This window comes from Lonchura striata, chromosome 2 (genome assembly GCF_050655825.1).
Source record: "Lonchura striata isolate lonStrDom1 chromosome 2, ASM5065582v1, whole genome shotgun sequence".
NCBI lineage: Eukaryota > Metazoa > Chordata > Aves > Passeriformes > Estrildidae > Lonchura > Lonchura striata.
The window spans coordinates 38,895,031-38,919,472 of NC_140704.1; the positions used below are offsets into that span (position 1 = coordinate 38,895,031).

General features: G+C 38.8%; 1 protein-coding gene across 3 annotated transcripts in view; it reads left to right on the forward strand.

The window, feature by feature from the left end:
* RARB (retinoic acid receptor beta) overlaps positions 1 to 24,442 on the forward strand; it is a 319,974-nt gene that overhangs the window by 64,776 nt on the left and 230,756 nt on the right. The window lies entirely within an intron of this gene.

A 24,442-nucleotide genomic window follows, 5' to 3' on the forward strand; every position in this document is an offset into this window, starting at 1 on the left:
TGTTTGTTTGAAACAGTAGCTATATTGTATATTTTGGTAACTTTAGTGACTTTTGTTCTCCTTCTATCTCTTTTTGAGGGTCAGCCATCACAAATGCAGAAGCTATGCAGATCTGGAGATATGGTACTTTTTGTTGGATGGGAAGGGTGGGTTGAATTAATACTAACATTTAGGCTGCTGGCAGCACCACTGGTGCCTCAGAAGAAACAGCACAGCTGCAAAAGCAGAACAGATTCACAGAGTTTAAAACCCAGCGATAGTGATTAGTGTTAGTTATTATTATTGTCATAGTTACTTTATTGTGCTGTATCCCAGAGTGGGGCTGGTGCACCATGAGAAGGCTCTAAGTCCTAGATTCAAAAGGTTTGGCATCTAAATGGAAGGCTTAATGCACATTTGAGGGGAGAACACTGTGCTTTTTCCACTGTGGTGGAGAGAATACAGAAAGGATTATGGACACAGAGTAAATTAGCTGCTTCCTTTGGGTGTGCATTTGTCTTTAAATGTTAAAAATGTGTGGGCAGGCTTCAGAGAGACCTTTATAGGTAGGCCTTTAAAGTGAAGTAGGATATGAGAAGGACTTTCTGTATAAATTTTGATCGTATGAGGATGTACAATAACATTGTGTTTTGTGTAGCAAGGTTCATGGAGGGACAAGGTTTTTGAAGGTTTGTATCACTTCAGGGGTGGAAGAAAAGGAAGAAATATACTGATAGATGTCACTGAAAAATGGTTTTGGTACCCTCTATTTATGGCTTTAGCAGCCCTCAAGCTTTTCTTGCAAGACTTAAATGTCTTCATCTGGAGAACCAATGCAAAGGAAAACTCTTCACTGTCTGACAGCAGCTAGGAACAAAGATAGATACATGAATGTAGGCTGATACAGGAGAGGAAGGCAGCTTGTGCATCACCAAGTTTTATCCCCTGCTGTTGCTGGATACTGAAGTTATGTAAATTTCTCAGTCTCTCATGTGGTAGGGTTTTCCTCCATCTCATTCCCACAGGACAGTGGCTGGAGTATCTTGCCCTCCTCATGGTTAGGCATGTGCTTGTGAATTCCATTCTTAGTGGATTCGCAGCCAAGTCTTAATCTTTTCTTCTTATGCCAGAATTGTCTTTTAACTTGAAGAGCTTCTCTGCCTCCCTGTTGCTTATCTCTGCTCTAACCCCCTGCAATTACACAGAAATTACATTCCTTCAAAATAGGTTACAAAACCTGGCTTAATGTTTGGGCCAGACTGATAGCTCAGTAGTTCTCTAGATAGGTTCCTCCCCCGTTCTTAAATACAGGTATTATGCTTGCTGCTTCTGTAGTCATTTGTATAACCTCTGACTGAAGAGATTTATTGAAAACTGAAGTTTTCCCATGGGTTGAACTGAGAGCACAAATCTTGTTCTAAAGTATTCAATTTTTTCGGTGTGTATACACACACACACACACACACACACACACAGAGTTTGAATCTTGAAATACTGTGTCTTGTATAGTTTGCTTCCCTTCTCTGAAAGTTTGAGAACAAAATTTAATTATTTCAGTGTGCATTTTCTACCTTTTTCTCTCAACCTGTGTGGTTAAAAATGGCAGTCCATGCTACAGGTTAACCTGGGAGAGAGGAATATTCTTCAGCTCCATTTTAGGGATAGTTTTCTGGACTTGGAAAAAGGTAAGGAACTGAAGGAATGCAGAGGAAATCTTTGAAGCAGGAGACAAACATCAAGGGAAATAAAAAGGCAGGGAACTGAAGACTAAAGTCATTACATGTTGTGATTTTTCTGAAATGTTTTAAATCCCAAATCTGCAAGCAATGATAAGAAAATTCCCCGTTGTCTTTCACTTACAAAAATCCAGAATTAAAACTCTGAACATTTATACATAAATTGAACTGCAGGTGCACTTTTGCAGGGGAGGGAAAAGGATCTTAATGAAGTCTATAAAAATTAATGTGAAAATTCTGTGGAGACTACACAAAAATAATATATTTCCCTGAAACAGTGTAGAATAACTCCATAGGTCATCTCTTCATTTAAATGCTGGTTATTCAGCTTTCCCAGATGAAGACTACTTTGATTCTAATGGCTGTGTTGCATGCAAAACTACAGATGAGGGTACAGTTTTTTTTTTCCATACAGCAAGAATTATTTTTTTCCCCCAATACCCTGGAAGATTTTTGAATAGAAGTATTATTGCAGTCAGTGTGTCATTTTACTGTACTTCAGTTCATTTAGTCCCAGGTGTACTACGTGTGTGTTCGTTCTAGGGGAGGGCATGGGAGCCTTGCCAAGCCCTTCAGTTATTCTTGGCTCAGAGCCTAAGCACTACATTTTTCTAACTTATGAAATGAATTTCAACTTGTAACCTGTGGCACTTTCAAGGTCATGATTGGAAGGTGTCAGGTGTGCTTTCAGAACAGCTCAGCGAGGAAAGGACCTATTTTAAAAGTTTCTTTTTGTTTCCTTTCCTTTTCTTCCTCCCCCCCTTTTTTTTCCCCTTTTTTAAAAATAATTGCTGGCTAACAAATAGCCCAGAAAGCAAACTAGCATGAACTCTTCAACACCTCTCCAGATTCAACAAGACTGACATTTATAGCTTTATTGTAGCAGAGACATGGCATTTGGATTCAGATTGTTTGGACTGTAGAGTGTCAGTATAAATAGCTATGATTGACTTTTGTATGGAGCACATCTGGAAGCAATTTATGGCATTCCAGCTAGATTAAAGCATGTTTTAAAGGCATTTCACCAGTCTTTTTTTTCTTCTTTTTTTTCTGGCTATGGTGAATAAAGTTTCAAAGACAGTTTAGCTGCTGTTTCTGTTAATGTGGACCATAGTGAAGTCAAATTAAGGGCAACTGGGGAAACTGGCACATTTGTTTGTTTTTGTTTGTTTTGCTTTGTTTCCCAGAATAGAAAAACCCTCACGTGAGTGTAACTGGAGTTCTGTTCTCCTTTGGAAGGGAAGATACAGCATTTGACACCAGGATGCTTGCACTCTGAAAGCTAGTGAACTAAACATACTTCAGGTGCTGGAAGTATGTACTCACAGCACAAATTTGAAAGACTTAAATATTTGCCAATGGAGGCTGAAAGGATGGGGCACAAGAACTACCTCACTGGTTTTGAAGTATATGAAACTGTACAGAAACAAGAAAAGAAAATTAAGAGAAATCATTTAGCATGACCAGCTGTGATGCAGTTGGGATAATGTGAGGAAATTAAACACATGAAAATGAAAGCTGGCTGGAAAAGAGGTTTACTTAAAAAGGCTGTTGCACTGTGGCATGGAGATGAATCAGGGGTAGCAAAATGAACTTGTGCTGCAGAGTGTACTGGTTTGTGAGCACTTTTTATCTCTGCAGTAGACTCATTGGCTTGCTAAAGCTTTCCTGCTTGTGGTTGCAGTGAACTAGGTTAAAGGTTTGAGCAGCACAGTTTCTCTAAATCCTGCTGGGGCTGTGGGGCTAGCTGCTGTTTGAACATGCTGGGGAAAATCTACTGCAAGGCAGCAAAAAACTGAAAAAGATGCCACTGACACTGTCATCCTGGTGCACCTGACTGGTGAGGTTGTCTCCTCCAGTCTTTCTAGGTATGTGTGGGTGCTGCTGACCCATTTTTGTTTCTATTAACAGAATGAGACTACCTGTTCCATTTCTTTTGTTATGTTTTCCTGGCAGCATGATATGCATGTCAGATGTGCTGTCTGTAGATACCTGTACTGTGGTCAGAGATGTGGCTTCACCAAAAGTGGGCAAAGGATGACCTTTAGCCTCTCTGGTTTGCCTGAGCCATGGAAAAATGTGCCATGGGCATGGACTTGAACACAGCAGAGCCTATCTCCAAGCCAACCAGTGACTATGTTGCTCCATTTTTACTGCTATCAGTACCTGAACAAGCTCAAATAATCCTGTTTTGTAAGCATTATTCCATGCTGTTAGAAGTGGAGGTGAAAACTACAATGTCTGGTGCAATTTCTCATGTCCGTGACCAGTGCTGTGAAATTATGAGTTCTTTGGGTTCTACCTTTAAAAAAGTGTTTAGGATGATAACATAAAATGGGCAATCAAGGAAAAAAAAAAAAAGGATCTGAAACTATTAAGGGAGATAAATGCATTTGAAATTAGTATAGGGAAGAGTATGAGAGCACATGACTTCTTGGTAGGAGCTGTCTGCTGTGAGGATAAATGAAGAAAATAAAGGAATTGTAAAAGTCAGGAAGGGATATTACTTTGGCAGCTAGCTTGGTGGCAAAAGTGCTTGGTAGATAATTTTTTTTTAAATACTATAACTTAATTTTTTACTGCACTTCTGGCCTACCTCATGCCAAATATGAGGTTACATGTATCATGACGTATTTTATTTTATTTCAATTTATTTTATTCCAGTCTAATAAATCCCACTTTTAATTTGTCCATATGAGTCTCAAACTGCCCTCTAGGAATTTTTATACAGATTGCAGGGGAAAGGTTAAACAATATTCAGCCTTCAAGAAGGCAATGACAATGAGCTCCTGGAGCTTAACCCACTTGGATCTTTTCCCAGCCGAGACAGAACACAGGCAATATTCACAAAGAGGATGTCAGTGCCCTGTGAGGGTCTAGAGTCTGGCAGGTGCATGATGATTGTATAATTACTCTTGCAGGACTAAGTTTAAGAGTTCATTGAAATATTGCATACATGGAAATAGTGTGTTTACATGCATAAAATCTTCATTATATATCAACAAAAGCAATTGGTAGAAGGTTATTTGAAAGTTCATCTATTTTGAGTCTGGCTAAATCCTTTTGAAGGCAGTAAATGGGTGGACTCACATTCTTTATTAAACAAGGAGTTTCTGTGCTGTTTTGTGTCACCTGAGCTCACTTCTATATGATCAGAAGTATGTGTTTTTCAGATTTTGCATCTGAGTAATTTGTTGTGAAATTTTGTGCCATGGCAGACTGTGCCTTGCACTTCAGCATCTGAGCTTTATTTGTTAAAAAGAAAAAAATCTTTCTGGTTCTCTTCTTTGTGAAGATGGGCATAATGACTTAAACAAGAGGTGTTAAACGAGTGCACTGCTCTTCCCAAATTTTCACACAGCCTGGAGCAAGAGGCATCCAATTTGAATCATTCAGTCCCTGTTAGCATGGGACCTCTTGACTACTACTTCACATGGTACTGTTGCTCATTTCCCATGTTTAGAAGTAACATCATGAGTATTAATGGTTTTTCTAGCAGCTGGAGGCAAGAGTAGAACTACCTTACAGCTGGGTGCTGCCTAAACAGTGTTGGGATTCATTGAATACTCTCTCAGTTCCCTCAGTTTAGCTATAGCCATTGGCATAAATTGCTTTGGGTACTCCCAAATGTGACATTGAAATACTCATAACAACTTATGTCTTGTAGGCACCTTTCTTTGTCACTACTGACAACTAGAAATAGACAGGGCCACACTTGCAAACCTGCTAAGGTGCTAGAAGTTTTCCCATTGGTTATTTTGTTGTACTTTTCAAAGTTCCTGAACTGATTCAGTTTTGTATAGATATTTGTATATACTTTAAAAAAAAAAAAAATAAATTAAAAAATAGCAGTGTTTTGGTGCTGGATGTCCTCTGGCATCAACAGTATTTGTGATGGCTTCAGCAGAGCAAAGATGCCTTTTCCCCTCCTTCCAGCAGCGTTCCTGCTCACAGCCTGCAGCCTTTCTGAGCAGTCAGCAGGAATAACCAGTGCGGCCAGTACTGCAGTTGTGCGTGGGCCCTGGAAGAAAACACACAGAAAATGAGTGTAATTGGTTTATGCTGCCTGATTAATTTATTACTTATTTCCTGACAAGTTCATTGAAATGTAATCTTCTGAGTGGTGATAATATCCACACAGTAAAAGATGGAGGATGGACAAGTTGAGAATACTAAATCACGAGCAGTATTGTAGCAGGGAGACTTTGTTGGGCTTTTCATTAGAGATTGCATTCTGTTATTATGTGGCCTCATTAGTTATGCTGATTGAACCAAGGGAAACTTTAATGACTGCTGTGTTAGGCATTGGAAACATATTTTAACTTACTGATGTAGAGTATGGAAAATAATTGCTGGAGCTGTATTAGCAGGATTGATAGGGGCACCTTAGACTCTCCATTACTCAGAAATGGAGAGCTCAGAGATTGCTCTTGTTATGGATGGTAGTTGACTTTTTTGGTGTTTTTGTTGTTACAGCTTTATAGAGTATGCTTTTTATTGTTTTTGATGGCTTTATTCTTTTTAATGTTAAATTCACAAGCTACCTTGTAGGTTGTTCTTAGCTGTCCTGTAAAATTCACAAGCTGGCTGCATGTGATGCAATTATTTAGTGGTCGTATAAAATGGATATCTGGTCATCTCTTATCAGGCTTATTTAAACAAAGATATTTAAGATTGACATTCCTACACAAGTGTCTAATTTACAAATACCAGTAAATAGTCCAGGCAGTATGCCAGAGACACCACGGAGACTTGTAACCTGATGCTAGCTGCAGTGGAGTAGGACTGTAACAACTCCATGCTTTTTCAGTAATTAAAACATTGAACTGTTCTTGTCCCTGATCCAAAAGAGCATTGGTAGGGTTGATCTTTAAACCAGACTAGCTGCTGAGCAGACTTACTCTTAGTGTAAACTCACCAGCAGTTTTCAAATAATTTTTTGTATGGATTTTCTTAGTTTGGGATTGAGATTAGTCTGCTAAACACATCTATTTTATATAGATACATGAATCAGTGGAAAGTATTATTTTGTTTTAAAAGTATTGTTTGTGTTTTAATGAAACAGTAACATTTATAAATGTAAATGTTGCCTATTCACAAAAATAGGTGCAATGCAGATTAAAAATCAACATTTTATAAGGAAAGAGTTGACAGGAAGTATATGAGTTTGCTTGATAAGAGCTAGATTTTTTTTTAATATTTCAAAGAGGCTATTTATAACATCAGCTGAAAAGCCTTATAAATAAATGAGGCATTAGACTTACAACAGAAAGCAGTATAAATTACAACAACGATGATGATTACCCATTTCACTGACAGGCATGTGTAACATTTTATTTGTGTTTGAACTGAAGGAGTCTGATGGTGTATTTTAGAAATAGATAATGAAGAATTAATTGTTTCTTTATTAATATTAGTGACGTTTAATGGTAATATATTCTCTCACTCTTAGAATAGATGTGTGGGTGACATTGTTCAGAAGTGCTTTCCAATTATTTTAACAGAAACCATATGTACAGAGGGTAGGCGAAGTGCAGGATATCAAGTCTAGGTAATTGATGCTATGCAGACTTTATAGACTATCTCATTTCGTTTTTAATTAAAGTTTCAGTGCAATAGAATCCTTTAAAGTAAATTAAAATTAATCATCAGTAGGTAAAGCTGCTCTGCGGAGAACATAAAGCCGCCAAAACTCTTTTTCATACTGTGCATATATTGATCAATCAGTCAATATTAATTGATTTATATGTAAATGTACCATGTGAACTATTTGGAAAACCTAAAAAATGTTGGATGTGAATCCTATTAGGGCAACAGTTATTTTGTCATGGGTGTCAATCAATAAATACTTAAGTAGATTACAGATCCAATATAAATTGTACTAGTTCAACAATGTGATTGCATTTCAAAATCTCTACATTGTTATGTTTCAAAAGATATTTTATGCCATTTCCTTTTTTATTCATGTTTCAATATTCCTTTTTACAGTGATGAGTTTCGAGAACATCAATATTAAATGGTACATGAAAATTACTTAAAAATGTCCTATTATATGGATGTATGTATTTTGGTGAAACCTGTTGTATGCTACATACTTTTTTTTTTTTGGTTAGGAATCTGTATTTTCCATTGGGGGAGATTTGCTTTAAATGAAGTAGTGAATCAAGTTAACTTTTCAGTAATTCAGTAGTATGTGATAAAACATTGTGAATTGCTATAAAGAAGAAGTCCCAGATTTTATTTAGATAAAAATCCTTCTGGCATTAGAAGATGAAATTCTGACACTGTTGAAATCATTGTAAAATATCCTGTTGAGTTCAATGGCATTAACAGTTTCACCTTCTGAGTTTGTTGAAAGTAAGTCTAACATGTTAGGAATTAAGATAAGGTGATCTGGGCTTTAAACTTCCTCAGAACCTTCTGCAAATCCAAACCATATTTCTTTGTACCTCAGCTGCCTGGATGGAAAATGGTGATAATAACTTCTTACATCATAGAAATGGTGAAGAGAAAAACCAGAAAATGGCATGGGTTTTTTGTTTCAGGTTCTGGTGAGTTGGAATTGTGCAAGTGTGTAGGTGGGCTCAACAAGTACCCACAGTGTCTGCATGTTGCATAAATAGCAATGTAGGAATTGTGTGTATCGTCCAGATAACACCATAATTCATGGAAAGCACAAAAATAACTTTGTACCTAGGAAGTTGTCACAATGTTCACTGAGTGGCATAATTTAACTGTGTTGTGAGATACAACAAATACTGGATAGGCGAGAGAACCCTTCCTATGTCTTTCACATTTGTTCTCTGTTGACAAGGAGAAAGATGAGCAGATGATGAGCTAATTTAAGCACATGCTGAACTTTAGGCATATAGCTAAGCCGTGTGCTTAAATGCATGTTTTCCCAGTCTGAGGACCTGTAGCTCTTGCTCAATGAGCAGGATCTGAGAGGTCCAAGCCATGGTAAGACATAAGGACTTAACAGGCAGCCCTTTTTCATTGAAGATATAAATTCCGAGGTAAAACAAAATTCCATTGTGCAAGCCTTATATTTTTTCTTTGTCATATTAATAAAGTTCTGCTTTGGAATGGTAAAATACCTCCTTTTTTGTTCATGCACCTGTGAGACGTTTAATTCAGGTTAGAGTGCCTGAGCACTGTGGGGGTTTCAGGTTTGGTTGTAATGAAAAACAGATAATCCGCATGGTTTTGTGCAAACATGAAGGGCATGCAGAGGGCGTGTGAATGAGTGAGTTGGGCTGACAGTATTTTTAATGATACGAGAAGAATAAAATTATCCTTTACTTTCTTCAGTCACCCATTTATTGGGCACTAAGAACAATTAAATATGGGAAATAAAATCAAATGGCCTTTTAAGCAATCAATGTAAACTTCTGTACTGAATTACTGAAGAATAAAAATATACTGTGTCATCAGTCTTTAAATACCTTGCTCATTAAAAGGTTATGCACTGACCTCTGAGCCCTAATCCTCTGGATTATTAGTATTAATTTCTTTTCCTTTTTTGTCTTTTTCATTTTTTTACAGGACAGAGAGAGTCAGTTTCCCCATCTATCAAATTAGGGCATGGCTTTAAGAAAACAGGTTATGTGACGTTTAGTTTGAAAGGAGAAAGAATGTAGTTCTGTCTCTCTGCATTGTTTGTGTCGTGTGCATGTAAATTTAACATTTTAAAGGAGTGCTTTTTGTGGGGTTTTTTTTTTGTTTTTTTTTTTTTTTTTAAAGAAGAAGGACCTGATTTTTTCAGTGTGTCAGGTATCCATCCAAACAAGGTTATAAGCCCAGGTTTCAGCCTGCCCCTGCTCCCTGGGCTGCAGAAGCTTGGGGCGGGAGAGCTGATGTGCTTCACTGGTCACAGAGGGGACTCCGGGAGCCAGAGCAGCTCCAGCAGCCGGAGGGTTTCTCTCCCACGTGCATCTGCCCATTGCATGACCCAGCTACTTGGTTCCTCAGTGAACTATGGGATGATGGGTCATAGCACCGCAAGGAACAAATCTTCAGCCTTAGTGAGATCTTGGTGACTTGCAAGTACGCTGCTGCTGGCGGGTGGAAAGCTGGTTTATTTTCAAGCCAGTAGCTCGCAGTGTTGATTTTCATCTGGCTTTCTACAGCCCTTTCTTTTTCTTTCTTTTTTTTTTTTTTCTTTTTTTTCTCTCTCTGCTAGCAGCCAAATATTACTTAGATATTTAGCTGCTCATTGTTTCTGCCTGGTTGTCATCTTACAGCAGTAGTTTCAGCAGAATAAACTTGTTGGTGCCTGCCTCATGTGTTGTGGTATGGCACTGAATTGCTCCACTGCACAGTTTTAGGGGGATCATGATCACCTAAAAACTTTTCTTTGCAGAGTTGAAAGTGGTGAGGTACTTATGTGGCAAGAAGGGTCTTTGGGGGTGAAGGAGACCCACTTTAGCTGTACCAAAGTGTTGAATGGAGCAGGGTACCCTATTGAGGTGAGAGCAGCAGAAGTGATTTCCCCCATGGTTTATCTTTCAATAAAGATAGTTGTCATGGTTTGTTCTTTTTAGTGATGAGTATGCTCTCCAGGGCTCAGTCTCTCTATTTTTGACTTGTGAATAGGTTCAAGCCTAAGCCATAAGTTTAGTAGTAAATTGTCTTCAAGTTCACATTTTGAGGAAATCAAACTCCATGCCATTTCCACCTGGATGGATGACTGCTGTGATGGAGTGGTGGCTGTGCCTCCATTATCCTAAGCATTTTTGTGGCCACCGCTCATTTCCCTTTCCAAGTTGTGGCTCGTAGAGCATTTTTCTCTACAGTCAGTATTGGCACTGCCTGTTTGCAGCTATAGCAAGCCTGGGTATCTTCTAGTGCCTGTATTGCATTTGCAATAGGACAGCTTTAAAAGGCTCAGCAGTAATTGCCTGGTATTCATTGATTCATCTTATATTTATTGTGGTGACTTTAAAAAAGCTGATCTCATTTCATATTCATCCCAGTGTTCATACACAACGTTTCACTGTAATTCATCATCGTTTAACGAGAATGTTGCCCTGAAACCTTTGTGCTCAGAGGGAAATCTGGATTTGTCTCATCACTGTTTTACCCATAGCAGGTTTGTCAGTCAGAAAAATTTTTCATAGGAATGCTAGCATTGATGTGTGAAGCAGATTCAATTGCTGGAAATCAGAATAGAAAGAAAAAATGTTTATTTCTGCATCAAGGAAGAGAAGCACTAGGAGACAAACTATTGAAGAGTTCTGAACAGGCTTATGAAGTAGCTCTAAATCCATATAATTCACTCTTAAAAGGCGTATTAGCTACTTCTGATTTCATAATCCAAATTCTAAATTGTCGTTAAAAACACTGCCTTTGCTTTTTGCTGATAATTTCATAGGTCAATGATTTGGTAAGCATTGGTAAGCAATATTTCAGATATTATTCAGGATAAGAAGCTAAGCAGTTATAATGCCAGTCACAACTGCCTTTGCTAACAACACATAAAATATTTACATTTTATTTTCTATGCACTTTCTTATGCACATATGAAGAACTCCTTTAAATTTGAAACTCTTCATGTTCATAATGTATTTTTATGGAAATTTGTTATTCATGTGTTCAGTTACCCCAGTATTTGTCCTATAAGTTTTTTTGGGCTATATATTTGCATGTTTTAGTTTTTCAATTAACTTTATTTAGCAAACATTTGATCTGCAGACTGAATAAAGCTGGGTATTGCTATGACCAGGGAAAAAATTTCAGCAGAAGTGGAAGAGCAGCCCCTCTCCTCGTTCCTTCTACAGTGGAGTCTTCCACAGGGCCTGACACAAAGTCCTTGCAGCCTGTTTGGTGGCTGACATTGATGTGAGCATGCTTTTCTTCAGGCCAATAAAGGACTCTTTGTTTTAGGCACTTGCTCCCTTTTTTTGCTAGCGTCTCTATAAATGGAGTTTTTCTGTAAGTAGTGCTATTACCTGCCTAATGCCCTTTTCCCTTCAAGTTTGACAGTTTCTCTTCCTTGCCTTACAGTCGACTACAACACAAAACCCAGCAGTTTATTTCGTGTGATGTCTAATTTTCTTCATTTTCTACTGTCTTTAGTGCTCCAGTGTTTTGTTACTTGAGATCTAATTCTGTTTTAACTCATTATTGTAGAAAATGCATGGACCCAAAGGTGTGTTTCAAATGGAGTGCTCCTTCAGGTTTGGGAATTGCTCTTCTAAAATTGCGAGTAGGGAAAATCTTGCTTGAAATTACTTCAGCATCTTGAGCTGATTCTGGCTAGAGGAGGGCCAGCTCTCTTGGTGCAAAGTGCTGGCACCTGGACAGTGGCCCTGCCAGCCAGGAGAAGGAAGGTAACAGCAGCTCTCCAGAGGTGTCCTATTTGTTTCTTCTGGGACAGGGTTGGTCTTAAACATTTGCTTATCTTCAGGATGATTTTACTGTGCACTTTATTTCTTGGCAACTTTAGCATGGTATTTTCCTGTCACAAGAATGATAGACATAATTGAATTTTTCTCACTGAAAGTGATGTAAAGTCTTCTGCATTAGAAAATTTGGAGAAGAAGAGAGGCAAAACAAAAAGCATATATTCCTGTTAGTCCTCCTTTGAATGCACCGAAGAAATAATGAAAACTGTATTATAACTTGGTACTTAGGCTGGAAAGAGGTCTCTTCCAAGACAGTGTGGTTGGCTTTGGCCACTTTTCTTTGCAGCCAGCTCTAAAAAAAGGAGTAGTAAGTAGCAAACAATTTTTTAGTTTTATCATTATTGTTGACTTGTTGCATCTTTCACTTCTACCTGTTGTTCCTTAGCTCAGGGATGTTTTTTTCTCCAGGGCTGCTTCACTCTAGGAGGCTTTCTTAGTCGGTAGTCCAGAGAAATTTCTCAGTCTATCACTGGTCTTCTATGGGATGATCCTGAGGTCAAGATTTTTCCTGTCAGTATGTTGTACCACTCCCAAAATAACCTTTTCTTTTTTTTCTGCTTTGGCAATGAGACGGTAGCAGCAATGGTAGAACTGCAGTTGTGTTTTTAATTTGTGATCTGTGCAATGTCCTGGTCAAAGAAATGCTTGCCTTCATTGTGAAGACTTTGGTGTGCATTGTACCATCACATACATAAATCATGTACTTTTCTTGAAAAATGTCTATTTCATGTTTGAGATAGAACACAGAGACACAGATAAATTTTGTACATACTTAAGCATAGTGTAGTTAAGCTTTTGTGCCAACTAAAAGCATTACTTGCATCTTCTGTGCTAAGCTGAGAGTACTGATCCTCATTCTGTGGGATTTGGAAACTCTCTGTATGTGGGAGCAGGGTCTGGAGAGCCTGTGGAATTTGCACCCAAAAGTTGGTATGAAGTGGTCATGGGCAGCTGCCTTCAGTGCATATTTTCATAAAATGCAGTTTGGTCTTGCTTCCCTTGCAGATTTGCCTGTGTGGTTAGTGGATGGTGAGAAGCAGGAGAGCAGGATATTCCAAGGAGTTTTCCTGGAGTGCATGGAGGGAGGGGAGAAAACATGGGAGCAATGAGTATACTGCATGCACAGCACGCGGTCATCGCTGGGGCGTGTATCTGTGCCTTTATATGGCACAAGGTAATGTACCAAGGACGCTTAGAGTGCACACAGCAGTGAACTGCCTGGTTTAGGTGAAGTGAGACATGATCCAGGTAACACCGAGGTATGACAGTATTTGGTGAAGTAATGAGTAGTGCTGACATTGCTGTTGATGTCCACAAAAAACACCTCAGTTTTCCCTGTTGGTGTCAAAGTGTAGAGAAGGGCTGTCACTGAAAATGTATTTGTTTCCTCATAAATATGCTGTGGTTTTCACTTTGGATGTTCTGCTAAAATCCAGTTACATTTGTATTATAGTGCTCTTGTGCTGATGATGCCTTTTAATCATGTTAAATGTGTTTTACAAAATGAAGATTATCCAAAAAAACATTTTTAGACCTGTTAGGTAATGTAAGTATTTGTGTTTGTAGTGAAGATAAATAGCCTTGCGTTGATCGGAATGCTAAACGTACACTGAAGTAAGGCCTGAGACATCCCAACTTGAACGTCAGAAGGGCGTGATCCACTGTGTAATTTGTCCCATGCACGTGGTAGGGTTGTGAATGTGACTTTTCCCAAAAGCCTGGTGAAGATTTACGTCCACCAGTGGTGTTACTAGAGTGACAAGAAGTAGAGACTTCCTAAATTAAATACTTTAGATGTTTTTAATTTGTCCTAATTCCTTAGAAAAGCTGGATGAATCTGACAGGTGATGCAGATATGCTAAGACTTCGGTCAAAGTCCAGTAAAAGCCTGATATGAGCTGTAAACTGGTTTTTGCATGTTCAGTTGCAGGGGAGGGTTGTTCTCTGCATTAACAGCCCTAAGCTTGACTCCCTTGGCTCCTTCAGGAGTAGTAAGTCATTGCTGTGATGATATGCCTCAGTGATTTTACTGTCTATGAAATAGAGACCATCTTCATATGAACCTCTGGGGGTTCTTTGTAATAATATTGTATTTTTAAAAAATGGCTGTACCACTCTACATAATCTCCGCTAATCGGTACATAAACCCTCTTTGGCAGTTTAAACTGTATGCACAAAATACGAGATTTGGCTCTGCCTATTCCAATAGTTAAAAGCTTTACTCTGGTGCAAAGCACATCTTTAATTGTTTCTAAGTGTAGTACACAGGCTTGTCTATCTGTTTGCCAGATATTTTCTTTCTTTTTTTTGTTCTGTTCCATTGTGTCTCTGAGCAAACAAAATCTTGGCTAAATTGAAGGATTACTTTCTGAAATAAAGCCTTGTTCTGTGGAGTTTGCATAAACTAATCTCCCCTGTTGTTCAGAGTTGATCGAATAAAAATTCCACGTCCATTATTCTGGCATTTTCACCAAGTAATCTTATGTCTGGAGCCAGTTTTCATCTATTTTTAATATATCCTTGATGGATGGGTTTATTTTCTACCTACATATGGCAAAAATGTACCGTTTTAAGCAAGTTGCCCTGCTCCCTCTTTCCCCACAAACAAAGGCACTTTCATTAATCTGCTTTCAGAAGCCTGAAACTAGAAGTTTTTCTTCCTGTGCATGAGTAATTATAGGTGGGCCATGGATTAAATAACCTACTGGAAAATCTTTTTTCATCTGTAGCATGGCTGAGAAGGACTTTGAAAATGAGTGTTGTCTGTTCAAGCTTCTGTACTGTGGAAAAAGGCACAAAAGCCATTGGTAGGCTGGAAAAAATAAGTTGTTTTTCACAGCTTTGCCATTTTTGCCCTCCATGTTGTAGTTGGCATTAGTAATGGAAGAAGGAGTCATCTGATGCTACTGCTAGGTAAAGTGATTTCTTTTAATTTGGGGATTCTAGGTCTCTGTTTTAAATAAGTTAAAGTAAAATAAAAACACCTGTTTCTTTATCAAATAGAATCATAGAACAGTTTGGTTTCAAAGGGACTTTAAAGAAAATCTAGTTCCAGCCCTCCTGTCATCTTCCACTAGAACAGTAGGTGAGAGAGATAAATAATCTTCTGAGGTTTCCACCATTCCACATTTAGTAATCATGAAAAGACATATCTGAATTTTCTAAAAGGAATTAGAATAAACATCCTTTTCAGGTGACTTTTTAAAACTGGAAGGTATATAGAGGGATTTGGGATTTATTTTCCTTTTTTTTTTTCCCCTTCTCCCTCTAGACAGAGTTAAGGAAGTTAAGCTCCATCACTCCTCATTCAAAGTCAGCACTGCCCCCTTGTTCACTGATGGTCTTGTCTGGTATAACTTTGTATTTCTCTCACTGTGTTTCCAGGAAGATGCCATTGCTTCCAGATCCAACCCCTCTTGCTCAGTCTCACATGTGACACCGATAATATCCACGCTGAAGTGGCTGAAGGTAGAGCCACATTCTTCCTTGCTCAGGGAGCAGATACTGCTCCAGTCGATGTACATTGTCCATGGCCCCCACCTCTTGCCACCCACTAGGTCAGGAGAACATGTTCCTGACCTTGTCAGTGAAGTGATATGGGGGATATTCTTCGTGTTTGGAGAAGGAAACTCTAGTGCGTACATGTCCAAAGCATGGCACCTCATGTTTGGTTTTAGAATTGGATCAGGATGTGGTAAACACTTCTTTGATATTAATGAGAAAGCATCTGCCTTTCAGTCTTTGGGCATCTCACACAGATAGTTTGTTTTCTGGCCTAGCGAGTGTTTTACTTTTGATTTGTAGTTTACTTTTGGTGTCCACAGCTGCAACTTCTGTAGCTGATGCTTTTTGTATCAAATCTTGTAATTTTCCAGAGTTAAGATGCTGTTTTTATTAAAGAATTGCTGCTTTAACATGTGGTCTGGTGGGTACACAGCAAATCTGCAGAAAGAAGACCAAAGTGTTTTGGTGGTCTTCCTTTCCCACCTCCCCCAAGCCAAATGTCTTTGGATTGTTTCCATAAATATGCTGCACATCTGTGAATTAGCAGACTCGTATAGTTACCTGTCTGGTGCTAGATCATGCCAGTCCTTCAGATGAGTGTGTGTGTGAAAATAATTAACTGCTGTGTTGATTCCTTTTCTAAGTGATGACACCACAGCACAGGGGAAAGTAAATTTTGCTTTTTGTCCTACCTCTTCAGATGATTTACACTACAAGGCAATTCTCATTAAGGAAGTCTATCAAATAGCCTGCTTTATATAAAGCTCAGTCACAGCTGGTAAGGATTATGTACAGAACAAAATCCAATGTTTGTTTTCATGTGTTTAGATTTCTAAAAGCCATTAAGGAGACCAAAGCTATGTTCTGGATCCCCTTCCTGTAATTAATACATCGTGCAGAGAACAGTGAAACAGAAAGGACTCCTCATCTCTCTATGACAGATATTCAGTGGCAACAAAATTAGCTTGAAAAATTCCCAATGTTCAGAATAGAAAATGAAACTGACCTTGCAGCATGCTTTGAGTACTCACAAATGGAGAGTTTAGTAGACAAAGCATCCAAGGAATCAAAAACTTGAGACTCAATGGGGATCACATCCCACCAGCATCTCCATCCAATTCACAGCAAGGGATTTCCAGGTTAGGACTGCTGATTGATTGCAGGGAGGGGCTGAAAGTGTGGAAAAAGTGTGAAGGGGAAGAGAAGAAAAGGAAATAGAGAGAAATAGTGCTGCAGATGTTCAGCGCCAGGCAAGGTAGACCAAAAGTGTGAATTTTTTTTGGAAATTTGCTGGCAGCCAGCAGAGCCTGATCAATGACACTACTGGCATCTCACACAAGCCACTCTCAAAGCAGGAGCAATCTGCTCTTGGGGCCATTGTCTCTGTGCAGGTGTGTTGCAGCAATCTGGCACCTTGCTGGGGAGGAAGATCCTCAGTGGAGTTTATGTGAGAAGGAGAGCATTTACACAGATGGTCACATGGAAAAAAGGTGGTGGAGGTTCTTGGACACACTGGAGAAATGGCATCCCACCTGAATGTTCCAGTCATGTATAAAGTGGCTACAGAGTGGTGGTGCTGGAGAGATTCTTCTCCCCAGCCAGTTGGCTTCCAGAGCCAGTTTGACTTTGTCTTGGTCCAAATCTGTCTTCAGCCAGTTCTCAGATGTATGTGGTATGTGCCTGTTAGAAATATTACCATGATTTTTTTGCTAACTTGCTAGTTATAGTACATGTATTTTTTAAAGATGTGACAGTACAATTTTTAAATTCTTTTAAGCCAAGGGCTCAGCCAAAGCAGAAGATTCTTTTCAGTGAGTCTGAATAAAAGCCTGAGAGGATGGGGAAACACCTACCTTCTGAACATCTATTTCTCCTTAGACTCTATTAAGCAAAGAGAAACATACTGGTGCTTTTTTCAGATCCATAAGGGGGGAAACAAAAGGCTATAGGTGACAAATAATTAATTAAGTAGAGATAAAACTATTTTAAATGTGAATATTTTTAAACTGCTAATTAAAGTTGTAGGGGCTCGATTTATGGCACTTGGCAACTAAGATGAATACAGTTGTTTTTGTTCTCTGAAGTATAAACTGCTTTCCTTGCCTGAGAAGCATCCTGTTTTCTTTAGACTGAAGTATGTTTCAAACTTGTTTTCACCCTGAGGATTCACTTTGCCTTAATAAATTCTGTTCCTCAGCAACTGCAGATGTTGAGGCTGGTGTTGTAAAGGATGTTTTCTTTCCTTCATCTGTCTGTCTCCCTTTGCTGTTGAAGCTTTTGCTTTTTTTTTTTTTTTTTACCTTTTAAAATTATTTTTTTAAACATTCTCTATACTGTATTTTCTGTGGGGGACAAGTAACCACCACTCTTGCATAATTCTGCTATCATACTGCTTTATGGATATGTATTATTATTTTTATTTTCTTATTATTTATTCTGTGACTAGGCCTTTTCTTATGCAAGAGGACAAATTCATGTCCCAGATTACCTCACTTCTTGTCAAACAGGTGTGTCTGACTTGCAATGTCAATTCAATGTCAATTCATCTGGACAGAGGAGATGAATACACATGGGAATTTGTTGAAAAGTAATGCAGGAGAAATGTTTTTATCTAGCAGTTGTCATTTGCCACAAACTCTTTTGCAGAACGGTACGCAATGAATTAAAATTAGGGTGCAGTTTTTAACAGTGTGTGGGGTGGGACAGAAATGGAAAAGATTCTTTAAGGGTCTGCTATGTTCCTTGCTGGGTGGGCAGCATGGGTCTGTGCAGGAGCATGTTTGTGCACTTGCATATGTAAATTTGGGCACCTGGGTATGCACGCATCTGGAATGAGTTGGGCTCATATTTTTGTAGGATCAGAAAATAAACCCGTGATTGACAGTTAAACATCTTGGATGTCTGTTACCTAAGGCTGAAAACACAAGCTGGCTTTCTACTTCACCTCCCTTGGAATGACACTGGGAATGGTACAAGATGCCTCTACTTGACTAGCCTCATGATATGCTAAATAATACTCCCTGTGTCCAACAGTTGTGTGGATGTCATATGTCCTTGCATGCTCAGTTGTGCCTACAAACAGTTACAACAGCTTGTTTTGTTGTTTAGAAAGCATATTAAAAAAAAACCAGAATGTGGGTTCTCCTTAGATGAGCTGCATTAAAAATCGTGATGTCCTGACACTGGCTCTTTGGAGTAAGGAAATGATGCTGTAACTGGAGGACCTTTCTATGCTAGGTGGTGTGCAAATACCCCACAGCAAATAGTCCTTGTGGTCAAAGGGACTGTGGTGTCAGTAGACAAGGCCTGTATTGGGAGAAGGAGCTCAGACCAAATAAACATGAGATGGCAGCAAGTGCCTTGCCAGGAACAGGGTTATTTATTGCTTTGTTTGGTTTTTTGGGGGTTTTGTCCGTTTTGTGATGAAAGGGAGTCAGTTACACGACAAGAGGACAAAATTCTCTCAGACGAGAGAAAAAAAGAGTAAGTGAAACTTGGAGAAGCAAATGCAAGGACATGACAAGACAGAAGGAGAAAGCGTGACATGCAGAGAAGTTTGGGAGAACAGAGCAGGAGCAGAAGGAGAGGAAGGTGTTGAGGATGGCAGTGGACACAGCTGAAATGACAATGGTGACTGTGCTGTGGTGAAGAGAGGAAGGAGACGTGTTCAGGGTGAGTTGGATGCCCTGAGATGGTCTTGAGGGCCACTGGGGAGCAGAAGAGAGAGAAAAAGAGAGTTGGCTTGAGTCTTGAGTAGAAGTGGAGTGGGGATGGACTGTATGATCCCACACTGTGCTAGTGTCAGGTTCAGTGTGGTACTTTGCTGAAGGCAAGATACAACTTCTTACTTTTAAGTAATGATTTAGTAATCGCTAAGGCTAGTGCTTAAACAAAACTCATCCCAGTAAGTGAAATCCATTATGAGAGTACATCTGCATTGATTGTCATGCTGGATCTTTACCCAAGTGTAGGATGGAACATTATCTCAGCTTTCTTCAGATGGATGGTTAATCCATAGTCTTTTGCTGTCTCAGCACACCAACTGGGGATGAACTTGAGACAGATGGAAAGTTGAAGTTGAGTTCTATAAGTAAAAAAGTGTACATTGGTTAACTCTGTGGAGACCTTTAATTTTCCTCACTGAAAAAAACCATGCCAAATATTAAATAGAAATATTCCTGACATCTGTGCTGCAAAAAGAAGCCCAGGCAGGGGAAACCAAAACACAATGGTCTGTATTAAGCAGTAAGACAGGTAGCGTTATCACAGCCGTCCCACTGGACTTTTAAATGCAGGGGTTATGTTTCATAATCTATCTTTTGCTGCAAATGGATCAAAAAAAAAAAGAAAAAAAAGCTGACCACAGAGCCAGCACACAGGATTTTGCTGAGCTGTGGCAGATGACTTGCATGTCTTCTGACAGAGCTTTCTGTAATTTGAGTCGTTAGTAGCTGTTTAAAAGCTGGTAGGTGTGTGTTCTTTTCTCATTGTGATACTTCTGAACATTGCATATGATCTTGCTTTGTGACACCTTGAGTATGTTGGTTGATGAAGTATTCTCCCCACTTTAGCTGGCAAGCCAAAAATTACTCTTCTTGCATTTCAGGGTCATGAAATAGTCCAGTGAGGATTTGGGTGTTTAATTTACATTTGGTAATGTTAGAGATGACAAGAAGGAGAGCACGCTGTCCTGGGAGGTGTGGTGACAGTCATGGGTATTTGGAATTGTGCCCTTTGTTCTAGTTGTTTGTTAAAATTTAAGTAAATAGAGCTAAATTTTCCCTTGAGCTAGGATGGTATTTCAAGAGACTTTTACTGTAACTAAGAGAAGTTGCCTGAGTACTCTCAGGGGATGAGTTTGTTGTCAGTGTCATTACTATCCTGTAGTGAACTGAGATGCAGAGCAGAGGTGGTCTACAGAACCTGCTGAATATAAAATACATGCAAATGTAAGAGATATGCACGTATATAGCAGTAAATCTGTTCCATAATGTATGTAGTTTTTCTCTATGTCTCATATAAAACTGTGACTATATGGACTCTAAACAGTAGTATTTTCTTCCAAGCAGATAAAATGGTATTCTGTTGTACTATTAAAGTACACCCTCAGGGGTGCTCTTGAGGTTGGTTTCCTGATTGGATATTGTACATTCCACCTTTACAGCCCTTTAAAATATTTAAAGTAAATATCACTGTGAAGATAGTGAAAAATAGAAAGTTGGAAAAAATGATTATACTTCATGTTTGATTTTTGCATATTTTCAAACCTCAAAAATGAAGTGATGCTTTATTAAAACTAAGATTTTTCTAGACAATGAGTGTTAAAACTTGCAATATGTTTAAATAGCATTATAACTTTAGCAGAATACAAGATTTTAAAGAACTGAGTTGCTTTGTCTCTGCCATTATGAGTTATCTGAAACATAATATTTAACACTCATAAGATGTTATACTGCATATAATTCACCCTACTGCTTCTCAGATTCATTCATATGAAACACTTCTTTTCAGCACACAAATATATATAGAAAACTTAATGCTGACTGTAGTAGAACTAAAGTACTTGAGAATATTTAGGACATATGTATGGAATAGTTTGAAGATTTTTGGTGCTCTTGATGTAGATAATGGAATCACAGAATACGTGGTCTGAATTTACCAGCATTAAAGATGCAATTGTAAACAAATACCACTAAAAATTATGCCATAAAATAATGGCAGCTGCTGTTTTCTCTGTCATTGCTGATGAGCCTCATTGTGATAGATAGGGGTTAGATTCTGACAGACGGCGTTGTTGGTCTTGTCATTTGCATTTTCGTGGGGTTTATTGGTAAAATACAGATCAGCATTTTATAGTTAGCACCGTTGCCGACAACTTGACATGCTCTCATATTTAGTGCTATCAAAATGACACTTCTGCTTATGTAAACTTACATGCTTATTACTTATGTCTCCCAAGACAATTGTTCGCTAAACAAGGCAAATGTAAACAGGAGGCTATTTTTTCAGAAAGTTGCTCCTTCAGCTTCCTGTCCATCCTAAAGGTCAAATCCTTTTTTGTGAGACCAAAAACAGCTGCTGACGCAGTGGTGACAGTGAAGAATGACAATATTATGATCTATGGTATGGTTAAGAACTCGGAGTTAAAGGTTGTAACAGAGAAACATCCTTTCAGCAGGTTTCTGCAAACCTTAGTAAGTGGTAAAAGAAAAATGCTTTTGAAATGGGCGCTCATTTGGAATGCCTATTCCTTCATAGTTTAGTCTTTAAGAACTTTTTTTCCTGCAGAGGTCTTAGCTGCTATGCTGCATTTATATTTCCTACATTGTACAAAATACCTGAGATATCGAATAATGCTGTGCTACCATCATATCTGAATAACTCGAGAGTGCTGTCTCTCTAGCCCTGGTCCTGTTGCCACTGTGCAGTGGAAAGTTTTATTAATGTTGTACAGTACACTGAGGCTTGTAAAAGCTCAAGTAAAGGACTGACTGATGATGGAGTATGACACTCAGCCCAAGCTACAACCTCTGATAATCTCACCTGAACTTTCCCCATTACTGCTCAAAATTGGTTCCCATCTACAGAAGAGTTTGGGATGGAGGCCCAGGTCCCTGGAAGTGCTGTGACTAAGGTGCCATTGTCAGATAAATTTTTCTGGGTGGTAGGAAGAGTCTTGCTGGCACCACTGTGAGGAGAGTAGCAGAATAAAAAATGAAACCACACATCAGGGGCTCTTCTGTGATGATATGTTAACTCTGTCACAGAGAATTTACTCTATCCTGACCAAACCCAGTACTTGAGGTCTGGTACAGGCTCTTGGAACAGGCTGTGGAGCAGATATTTGTACTGCATGAAGCTTAGTGCCCATGCTGGGTTCATCCCCAGCACTCAAAGCCATTTTAGGTTTGCACATAAAAGCCCTCCTGATTTCCCTTCCGAATAATCCTCTACAAGCCTGGTGGAAGAGGTTTCATTTATTCATAGCCACCTGTTTGTTTGTTTATCATGGACCAGGCTGGGGGGGGAAGTTTATTAGAATTAAGTTTACTTTTGGTTTTAGCTTTTAATGTTGGATGTTCTGCTGTTCAGGATGTTTCACTGGGCAGCTTTTGTTGTGCTTTAAAATAAAGTTTAATCACTTCTCTCTAGCTTCCCTTCCATTTTTTTTTTTTTGCTGAAATTTCAGTGATATTTGTCTAATTATGCTATTATTTTCTTCTTTAACACCCCCCCCCCCCCCCCCACCGTGGGTAGGGGTAAGTTGTTCAGGGCCCCATCCAACCTGGCCTGGAATGCTTCCAGGGAGAGAGCATCCACAACATTTCAAGGAGAATCAGGTTTTCTGGAGTAGGCTGGAAGCTGGTGTCCCCTCATGGTAAACTACTGTGTTCCTACTAGTTAGGAGATGCAAAAGTTGAGTGCTCCTAATAACTGGGTAGAGATGGATGGGATGCTTGCTGGAGGGAAGGTTAACTGGCCCTTTTTTGATGCTGATGGTCTAGGACAAAAGAGTCTTGCTATGGGTCTGATTTTTTTTTTCCCAACAAAATTAGAAAATGTACATAAAAGAAAAAGGGATTTTTTTACAAGGACGTGTGGTATCAAGATGAGGGGTGTTGACTTAAAACTGAAAAAGGTTAAGTTTAAATTTGATATTAGGAAGAAATTATTTACTGTGAAGGTGGTGAGGCTGGCTCTGGAACAGGTTGCCCAGAAAAGTTGTGGTTGCCTGGAAGTGTTCAAGGCCAGGTTGGATGGGGCTTTGAGCAACCTGGTCTAGTAAAGGTGTCCCTGGCCATGGCAGGGCTATTGGAAATAGATGATCCTTAAGGTGCCTTCCAAACCAGACCTTTCTGTGATTGTTTAATAACTGTGGCAGAAAAACAAAATTATTCGTTTGAGAAAGGAGTAAAAAAAACTGCTTGCCTGTTGCAGGAAAAGAAATGGCAATTTCCCTTAGTTTTCTGGACTGTTCCATTATTTTTATGTGTATTCCTTGTTCTCAGCAGTTATTTGAATTTGTCAGTATTTAAACCGATGTTTAAGAGTTAAATGTTGATAACTAGCAAAACTTTTAGAGTAGTAACCCAGCTAATGGTACAGCTGCCTCAATGAGATGTGCTGCTAAAGCTAGAGAAACCGAAAAAGAAAAGAAGTTGGCTAATTCTCAGTAGAGGGTAGCAATGGCAGGTAAAAAAATTGTCAGTTAAAACATATTTTATCATGATTACCACGGAACTCATTATTATGATTAAAGATGTACTAGCCATGACATGCCAGCTACATGCTGGTAGCAGAAAATACCTGCTGTTTGTAGGTTATTATCAACCTCCTTTGAAGAAAATCAGTCTTTCTTTACATTTGCAATGCAATGAAACCCCAGGCATTTCTTTGTATCTTTAATTTAAGCATGCTTTTCAAACGCAGACACACAGCTGCAGTGAGCAACAAAATGGGTTTGTCATGTTTCATGACATCTCACTAAACAAAAAGGGATTTTTTGCCAGTATCTATGTTAACATTTTGGGATTGTCTATTGAAATTCTAATCTGGCTATCTATCTATCTATCTATCTATCTATCTATCTATGAGTGAAATAGAAGAAAATTTGTTAACAGTGCTTAATGGAGTACTGCACCCTATTTTGAAACCATAATTTTAATTATAATTTCTAATGTTATATTGTACCATAAATAGCATTAGGGGAAATTGCTACCATGAAGAAAATCACTAACTGTATCAAAGTCATTTGTTTTAAACTGTGATTTGCCTATCATGGAGTCTGATGGAAAAAAAATGACAAAAATGCAAGTA